An 8,987-nucleotide genomic window follows, 5' to 3' on the forward strand; every position below is an offset into this window, starting at 1 on the left:
CCACCTCTGATCAAAAATCCAAAGCCCGTACCCCCAATCTGGCACAACATCCACCGCCTCCTTAACTGGAAAAATTAACCACCATCTAGTCAGGGGACTATCCGAGTAACAACCGAGCAAACCACAGGGAGTATACATGCTATTTCCAAAAGATGGAGACTAAACGTGAAAAAATGTGAAACCACAGGGACCATCTGGGTAGGGGTGCAAACGAGCCGAGCTGAGCCCGAGCCTCGTTTAACATATGAAAGCTCGAGCTCGAGCTCGGCTCGATTCGAGTTTTATTTCTAAAGCTCGAGCTCGGCTCGAAGGTAATTTTTCAAGCTCGAGCTCGGCTCGGGCTCGACTCGTTTAGTATTTATTAATTAATTTATATTAATTATAATTATTATTATACATATAATTTAGGTTTTTTTTTATATTTATATAAATAGTAATTAATATTAATTTAAATATATGTTTAATATATTAATAAAAAATATATAAACAGAAAGCTCGTTTAAGCTCGGCTCCTTCGAGCTTTTGTTCGAGCCGAGCTCGAGTAGCTCGCGAGTAGCTCGGCTCGTTTGCATCCCTACATCTGGGCAATTAACTCTTTATAAAATATTGAGAAAGTTTGTTAAAACAAACCTATATTGAGAATTAAGTAGGTAAAATGGACGGATAGGATAACAGTCAAACTGGGGTAATCTAAAAAAAATATGAATTTAGTTCGAGTCAAAACAAATTAGGACTGTAATGAGGTCAAGTTAAAACTAATTGTTTTTCGAAAAAAAAACCTTTATAATGGGCCTGAAAAATAGTGTACTTTTTAAATAAGAAATCTATCTATTATACTAAAGCAAAATAAAGGTTGACTTTTTGACTTTGGGGCGGCTGCTCTCTTTGGCCAGAGAAATGGGTATTTGGGCGGCATTATCCTTTTTCCTTATTCCTCGGTAATTTTGTTAAAGCGCACTTATGTTCTTCAATATGGAAACTCCAATCACTTCACAATCAGTTAGAAATCTTCTCCAATACGTCGTCTGATCAATCAATCCTTAAAACCCTAATTTCAATTTCATATATCTTGCATGTTCTATCACTCCATCTGTCTGTTGATGTATACTATGTTTTATGTTCATTTCGTGTTTTACATCCTTCCAATCGAGCACAAACGAAACCCTAAATCGGCATCAGAGATTAAGGTTTTTCAAACTATGATATTCAACACACAAAGCAAATTTTTCATGTATTTCTGATTTTTTTTTCTGAAATCGCGATTCGTATGACGTATTTGTATTTCATATTATTTCCTATCAACATCAATTTCCTCTTGATTCAGGTAATGTTAAGTCTTCCATCCTCCAATGATTGTCGCCACACTTTGATCATTGCCACTTCCCCTTCAATTTCGGTATGTTTCTTCATCCCTAACTGTGTTGTTTTGAACATTTATGACAATTTTATTCTTTGGTCTGATTAAGTTTACGTCTGGGTTTACGCCTTTCTTCGGATTGTGTTTTTTTTTTTTATGAATTGAATAACTTTTCAATGTTTGCATAACTCGATACAACACAATCGTTTTTAGGGTTTTTTTATGATTATGGTGTGTTGGTTTTATGGCTGTTGTTCGGATTTGATGCTTCGATGATTGTCACAAGTTAGGGTTTCTATTGATGATGTTTAATATTCTGATATTCGTTTAATAATCTGTGTTTTTTGAGTTCAGAAAGTAGCAACAGGTCTATTCTTTGGAGGTCTTATTTCAGCATCAATACCATCAGTTGCTTAATAATGTTGTTAGTATGTATTATGTGTCCAAATTCGAATGTCGTATACTTATATATTAAAGATCTAAAGCGGGTCCACAGCTTCAGGTATGTTATTATCGCTTTCCATTTTTCTGAAGTGTAAATAGGTTATTAGGTTTTTTTCTAATTGGTGAAACTAGAAATGGGTCAACTTAGCTTATGTACTTATCTCAACATAATAACCTTCTGTTTTAAGTTAGGAACTGTTTGTTGTTCCTGAAGGTTATTTGTTGTTCCTAAGCATTGCAAGATTACTATAATGAATCTACTTTCTTTTGCCTTATCACATCTTGATTGGCATGTGTACGGTTTTGGATTGCTTATTAAACCTGCTGATCTGATTATTTGTAAGCTGGGGTTCAAAGTAGTTTGACCCATAAAACATTCTTTACTTCTAGAAAACTATGCTGCATTCTAGAATAGGTAAAATTTTACTTTTACAGTTGGCAAAATGGGCCGATCAGTTATTGACCCGTAAAACATATTTTATTCAGTTTAACTAAAGAGTTGATGCGTTAAAGATGATTACAAAAACCATCTTTTTTGAATAAAATGATTCAGAAGGTTGTAAGCCTAAAAAATAGAAAAAAATAAAATAAAAATAGTTGCTGATCAGTGCCAGTTTTATGCAGTTTGTATTACTTGGCAAATGTCGTTCCGACTTTAGCTAAATTTTATCATCAAGCGAGTGAATCATATGAACAAGCTTGCACGCGCCATATCAGTATGATTATTCTATCTAAGTTAACGGCTTCTATTTAATGGTATATATTACGAATTTGAATTTCTCGATCGGTAGTCATTAATTCTTGGACTGTGTATAACTGTTTTTAAATTTTTGTAGCAATTTGAGCATCCTTTTCAATTTGCTCGAAGAATCGAAGATTTGATGTACACCATCACTCCCGAAGAGGTTGGTACTTAACTTAATATTATTGGATGAAACAAACTTTATTATTCATCTTAATATATGCTTTTAAATCAAAGTTTAAACTAAAAGAAACATGTCTTCGTTACAGATTCCTTTCCAGCTTGGTTTACCGAAAATGGATCTCAGGAAGGTGGTGAAATCAAGTTTATCAGGAGTAAAGTTATTATATATAATTATTAATAAAAATATTTTGGAATAATACATAACAATATTTGAAAGTTATTGTATAATTTAAAAAAATAATGACATACTATTTGCATACACAAGTTGACAAGCACATTGGTGAATGGTGGGTCGATGGCGCCGATGTTTTTGGGTTATTGGGAAGACCGTTAATGATGTTTGTTAGCGGCGATAGTCGCCGATCTGTAGATCATGAGTTGATTTGGTCTCAAATACACTGTAGGTGTGGTTTTAACCAAAATCTGATAAAATCTCTTGCATTAAATCTTTTTAAAATTGTTATAGTATAACAAGTGTGTGTTGGAAGCTTATAGTTAGTTCACTCCCCTTTTCTTCAAGCATAAATTATACGTGGGAAGTATATGTGGTTTAGCCTTCATGATTAATAGGGTATTGCATAGCTGTTTGTTTCAGTTTCATCGATGTTATTATGTATTTTAATGTTGATTAAATGTGTTTTTAAGAATTATGTTTACTATCATCTTTTATCTTCTATCTTCTGCTTCATGTTTTTTTGTATTGAATGATATAATTATTCCAGTTGTATTTTGTATCGACACTTTAGAGGAAATTATGTTTTTATGAATTTACATTTCTAGTTCTCTAGTGAACTTATATATGTGTACTTATAATGAGTGCTTGATCCAGAAATTGATCGGAAGGAAGCTCGAGTAAATGTTATGCGTGCTGCAATCTTTGAAACATTTCCTGAACAACTAGGAGCTTGCTACAGAGCTGATGTTTCTCTTCTTTTTTCTCTATTTCAAATGGGTCAATTTTTAAATAACTAACTAAAAGGGGAACGGGTAACGAGTCATATGGTTCGAATGGTTCAAAAGCGCCTAATGTGTGTATTTAATGTATATGACTGTTTAGGTTCGTTTTTTACAAAAAAAAAGATTATTATTGTGATAATTCGATTATGTTGTTTTTGTAACTATACTTAGTTCGTTTTTTCTTTGAAGTATAATAATTTTTTTAACTTCAAATTTTATACTAATTTATCAAATTTCTTATTTTTACCAACAATCTTTTTTACAAGGATGCCCCCTCACCCTTCCATGAAGAAGGAAACCACCCTCCTAATTTTCTTCTGTTTCACTGATGTGGTATTTTTCTCTGCTCAGATTTCCTCTTTGCTCTGGAGTTACTACTGTTCAACGAGATAGTAAGCCACAATTTCATAGTGCTTTTTTGTGATTTATTTTATTTAGTTTATTTTAGATAAACTTTACCCACTTTTCAGCTCAATTCTATAAACTTTATCCACTTTTACAAAATAAAGAACTTAGATGATTATCATTTAGTTTTTTTTAAGTTTTTTACTGGATTCGTAGGTGGATGATTGGGGGTTTAAAGGGTGGTTGTGTTTAGATGATCTTCAAGTACATATCTAATGAGGCTTAGTTTTTGAAGGCGTACGATGAGTTGCGGCGGCTATGGTGATCGGAGGTTTTCTTTCTGCAACATGCTCTTTCTTGCTTCTTCGATTTTTCGCTTGGTTTGTTCCTAGATTTGAAGTATACTTATCTGAATTTTAATTTTATTGCTAGGTTTCTATATGATTTTGAGCTTGATGGAATGGTTTTGGTGTAACGGATTTGTAATTTAGCCTCAGTTTGATGTTTTTGTTAATCTTAATTTGATTTTATTGATGTTCTTTTGGTTAGATTAGAGGAGAGAGAGAGAGAGAGAAAGGCACGCAAGGCGGGTCAAGAAACTCATAATGGGTAGTCTACGATATTCTCTCCTCATCTTCTCACATCGTGAGGTTTCAAGTTTGTCTTTTTTTTTTTTAATCCAGTCATTCATGAATCTCTGTATAGAGGGTAAAATGAAATTAGGTTGAACATAATATTTAATTTATAAAAAAATGTTATTGAAGAAGTTGGATCTTTAGTGTGTTAAGCTACTACTATTTGTGTGTTGAGAGGAATTTGTAAATAATGAGCATAATAATGAAAATGATTTGAGTTAGGTAACACGTGATTTTGTGTTCAATGGAATATTAGTGGTTTGTACATATGTGCAGACCATGAACCCTCTTCACAAACAACATACAGGTCTTTCATAATAATTATTCTGATCTGGTTCTTTAATTACACAAAAGATGGCTAATATTTATACATAAGTTAATAGGTGAAAATAATCAAGTAAACTTTTTCCCTATTGGGTTAATTATATATGAAGTTTTGGATGGTGTAGTTTTACTATTGAGAGATAGAAGATGGCTGCTTATAAAAATATCAAAATATTTTGAATTTCTTTAGGCCCTAACTTGAAATATGTTGGTTATTGTAATCTTCAATAATCAAAAGTTTGACTTTTCATGTTATTATAAAATTGATACCAATTTAGACCATGCCAGTTTTTGTCACTTGAAATATGATGCTTCGTGTTTACTTGCCATCAAAAGTTTTGCTTTTTAATTCTTTTAAGTTGTTATACCATGAGTATTTCAGTTTTGAAATAAAAGTTTATGCTATATGAAATATTATTTAATACCGATCAAAAGACTGTCGATCTCCTTTTTATTAAATATAGAAGTTGAAAATAGTGTGCTAATATGATCTTTATTATTTCATGTTCAGAGGCCGAGATGATCCTGTAGCTTGGGCAAATGAAGTTGGCAATAGCTCGAGAACCACATGAGATATTTCTAATAATTGGGAAACAATCTTCCAAAGAACTCAAAAAAAAGTTGAAGTTCACTAAACCGCACGATGACAACAGTAACCGACAGGCGAAGACGTTGCGGATCTCCGATGTAGAGTGCACGGTGGCTACTGGTAGTGAGTTGTCGAAGGATGAAGTTGATTTTGTGCATTTGCTGGAACAGTGGGTTGAGAGGTTGAATTCGTTTTCTTTTTTTTTTTTTTTTTTTTTTTGCTGCTGACAAAGAGGAAGACTATATTCTCAAATTGAACCGAAGGTATGAGATACACGTTATTATATTTATATAAGATTAAAGAGGGATATAACCCTGCAATGTGCTGATTTGAACCAGTTAAAAAGTCACACAGCGACTCAGCGAGGCAGATGAACGAAGGAAAATGGTGCTTAGTCAGATATTTTCATCTCAAGCACGTGAAAGACGTAAGTAGTTTTGCCTTCGAATTTATTGCACAGTTTAGGTAGCAGTACAAGGAGGTTTTATTGAGCTTATATATATTTTATCCAGATTTCGTGACCATTTTTTTTTGGTTCAGGAAGGCGAAAATTTGTATGGATTGCTTGCTTTTGTAGTAAAGTTGACTATGTAGTTTGTATGATTATTGGTATCTAGCAATGCCATGAAGCAATATGAGATAACCACGGATTCTAGATTTTTCGTTTATGCTTGATACGTAAGTCTATTGAACCTATATATATATTCTATCTAGATTTCCTGGCCGATTTTTGTTCCGGAAAGTGGAAATTTGTATGATTTTTTTTTGCTTTGGTAGTAAATTTGACGATGTAGTTTATAGGACTATAGGTATCTATAGCAATTTGAAATAACCACGGATCTAGATGTTTCGTACTTTCGTTTGTGTGCGATACATAAGTTTATTTTGCATGTTTTCCCTGTAGAACTTTTTAACTATGGCTAATTGTGGCACATTATGTAACAATGATTGTTTTCTTATTACTTATAATCGTTTTTTTCTTTTTTTTTGTTTGTTGCGGTGGTTTACGACTGCTACATCTATCATCTGGTCAGGCCGTTTGTTTCCTTTTTACCGGAAATGCAAAGTGCGGATAGGAAGGTTCCCTTTAGAGAGAAGTTCATATACACTGTCATCTCTCTTTTCATCTTTCTGGTGTGCAATCAGCTTCCTCGGTATATGATACTCGGGTTAGACCATTTTTTGCACAGTAAGGGTATTTTAGTCATTTCAAGCCAGACCTGTTGGTTTGCTTTTGGTCATGTAATTGTTATAGTGCCAGCCTACTTGTGTGGAGTATGTTAGGTAGTCAAATATCATCACTTTGCCTTGAAGACAAAAAATATGATGAAGTTGATTGCTTTTTTGTTGCTGCATTATTGAAGGAATGTGCCTTCTGGTCAACTTGAAACTAAGCTTTTGCTACAAAAAAAGTCAAATTTGATACGGGTATTTGATTGGGATAACTAACTCAAGTGGGTAGTTAACATAAATGTTATAAATTAAATGAACTTTTCTTGCATTTCTATGTTTCTATGACTGGGTCGAGTGTAGATCGATTCAACAGACTGATTGTAGAATGGTTGTGTTTGTAAATCTGATTGTCAAGCAAACCGGTTAAAACTTAAGTATTGGATCTGCAATAGTATTAATAATGGATTTGTTGTAAAGAGTAGTTAGTTACCTTTTAGACCTATTACTAACTAAATATCACCCCAACAAAATTGCATGTATACATAAAATAGAGCTTCAAATATTATTTTCTTTCACTTATACCAACACACTGTCATTGGTCAACAGAAACCAAAGCAGTTGTATCAAAGAAAGCTAAGCCGTTTTCCCATTAAAACAAGAAGAAATCAGCAAATACTTTTTAGTCAAGTAGTTGAAGTTTAGCAGCTATGTTCTATAGTGAAGCAGCAACAAAGTGTCCATTTTTGCCTTTTTATGTCTTCAAATCTTATAAACAAAAACCAATGCTATAATTATTTTTTTGTCAACTTTGCTCTTCAAATATTGTCATTAGAGCAAATATCTCGTGGGAGTAAACTCAATATGGGACACATAGCACTAAATGAAAACATGCCCCATTTTCCCCACTTTGGCGGCTGGGTGGTATGGGACACATAGCACTAAATGAAAACATGCTCTTCAAATATTGTCATTAGAGAAAAAATAATTAGGTGTTTATACTCAAATGCCGAATTGGCCACTTTAACCCGATTTAAGCTTTAATCTTTACTATCGAAACTAGATAGGTATTTATGAGATTAATTCTCAACCCAAATAACTAGGTGTTTATTGCAAAACTTTGAAAGTTTTTTTTTAAAGAATACAGTTTACAGGTTGTTATTGTCGATTTTATTTGAGAACAACCAGGAAAGAAAGTTACATGTGATTGAAGTAGCATTTGATTATTAACATCACTTTGTTTTTGATGTTTCAGTTATTGTGTCCTGTTAGATGTCAATCATGAAGATTTCAAGTCTGGCTTGGAGGCTCTTCTAAAGGTAAAACGCTAGAGTCTAGGGCTATTTTGTTTGGTGCTTGAATTGTTGACCCACTGTTGTAAACGATTTTCTTTTAAGTTATAATAATGCTATAAACATTTGATTCAAATCATTATACACCATGTATTTGTCTTCGTGTATTAGCAAAAAGGTGGTAAAAATATCTTTTTTTTTTCAAGAGGAGGCAGACGACACTCACTGTTGATGGAAGGAGGAGTAGAGGTAGGCCGAAAATGACTTGGGGGGAGCGGATTAGGCAAGATTTGCCAGCTTTGCACCTCTCCGTTGATTCAGCGACCAAGGTGTTGGTGGGTAAGCTCATTTAGTCCAAAAAGCTTTATTTCCAGACTCAATATAGATTGAAGAATATAGAATACGGAGCCACGAAGGTGGCAAGATGGCCGGGTTGAAAAGAGCCATTCCAGGTCGGTTGAAGAAATCTGTAATGATTTGTGATTTTTTTTCTCATTCATGTATTTCAATTATTTAGTCTACTCTAATATTTGCGTTAGTAGTTTAACATTTATATAATTAAAATATTTGTGTCAACATTGTTAAAGGAAATATATTTTTTTTTGAAAGCCATCCGTGTAATACACGGGTACTTAGACTAGTTTATTCATATATTAACCTTTTCTCACCTATTGAAGAAATGATAGTTTACAGGTATATTAACATTTTGTTCTTCCTTTTTTTTATTACCTTGTGGTTTAGTGATATTAGGTAGCGGTTATTATGAAGGAATAAAAGGTGGAATGGAATAGATCATTCTGATGGAATGATGGAATGAAAAGAAACATGTTTGGTGACCATTCTAAAGGAATGTAACTCCTTCCAAATATAACAATTTTCATTCCAAGGGGTGTTTTTTTTTTCATTCCTTCAAGGAATGGAAATAAATATATTATTATTATAATTATTA

At 33.0% G+C, this 8,987-nt stretch overlaps 1 long non-coding RNA gene across 50 annotated transcripts; it reads left to right on the forward strand.

The window, feature by feature from the left end:
• The first annotated feature begins 818 nt into the window (after positions 1 to 818).
• LOC110889141 lies at positions 819 to 8,650 on the forward strand. Of its 50 annotated transcripts, none has more exons than XR_004889719.1 (13): positions 935 to 1,187; positions 1,325 to 2,557; positions 2,638 to 2,706; positions 2,813 to 2,878; positions 2,992 to 4,075; positions 4,315 to 4,408; positions 4,578 to 4,637; positions 5,499 to 5,839; positions 5,915 to 6,003; positions 6,117 to 6,254; positions 6,611 to 6,745; positions 8,002 to 8,065; positions 8,245 to 8,650. It is a non-coding gene; the product is annotated as an uncharacterized LOC110889141 (long non-coding RNA). The 50 variants fall into 50 exon arrangements; XR_004889686.1 differs by having other exon boundaries at positions 2,992 to 3,130; positions 3,556 to 4,075; positions 4,245 to 4,408; positions 4,578 to 4,685; positions 6,611 to 8,065; XR_004889701.1 differs by having other exon boundaries at positions 2,992 to 3,130; positions 4,035 to 4,075; positions 4,245 to 4,408; positions 4,578 to 4,685; positions 6,611 to 8,065.
• The last annotated feature ends 337 nt before the right edge of the window (positions 8,651 to 8,987 follow it).

This window comes from Helianthus annuus, chromosome 3 (assembly GCF_002127325.2).
Source record: "Helianthus annuus cultivar XRQ/B chromosome 3, HanXRQr2.0-SUNRISE, whole genome shotgun sequence".
Taxonomy (NCBI): domain Eukaryota; kingdom Viridiplantae; phylum Streptophyta; class Magnoliopsida; order Asterales; family Asteraceae; genus Helianthus; species Helianthus annuus.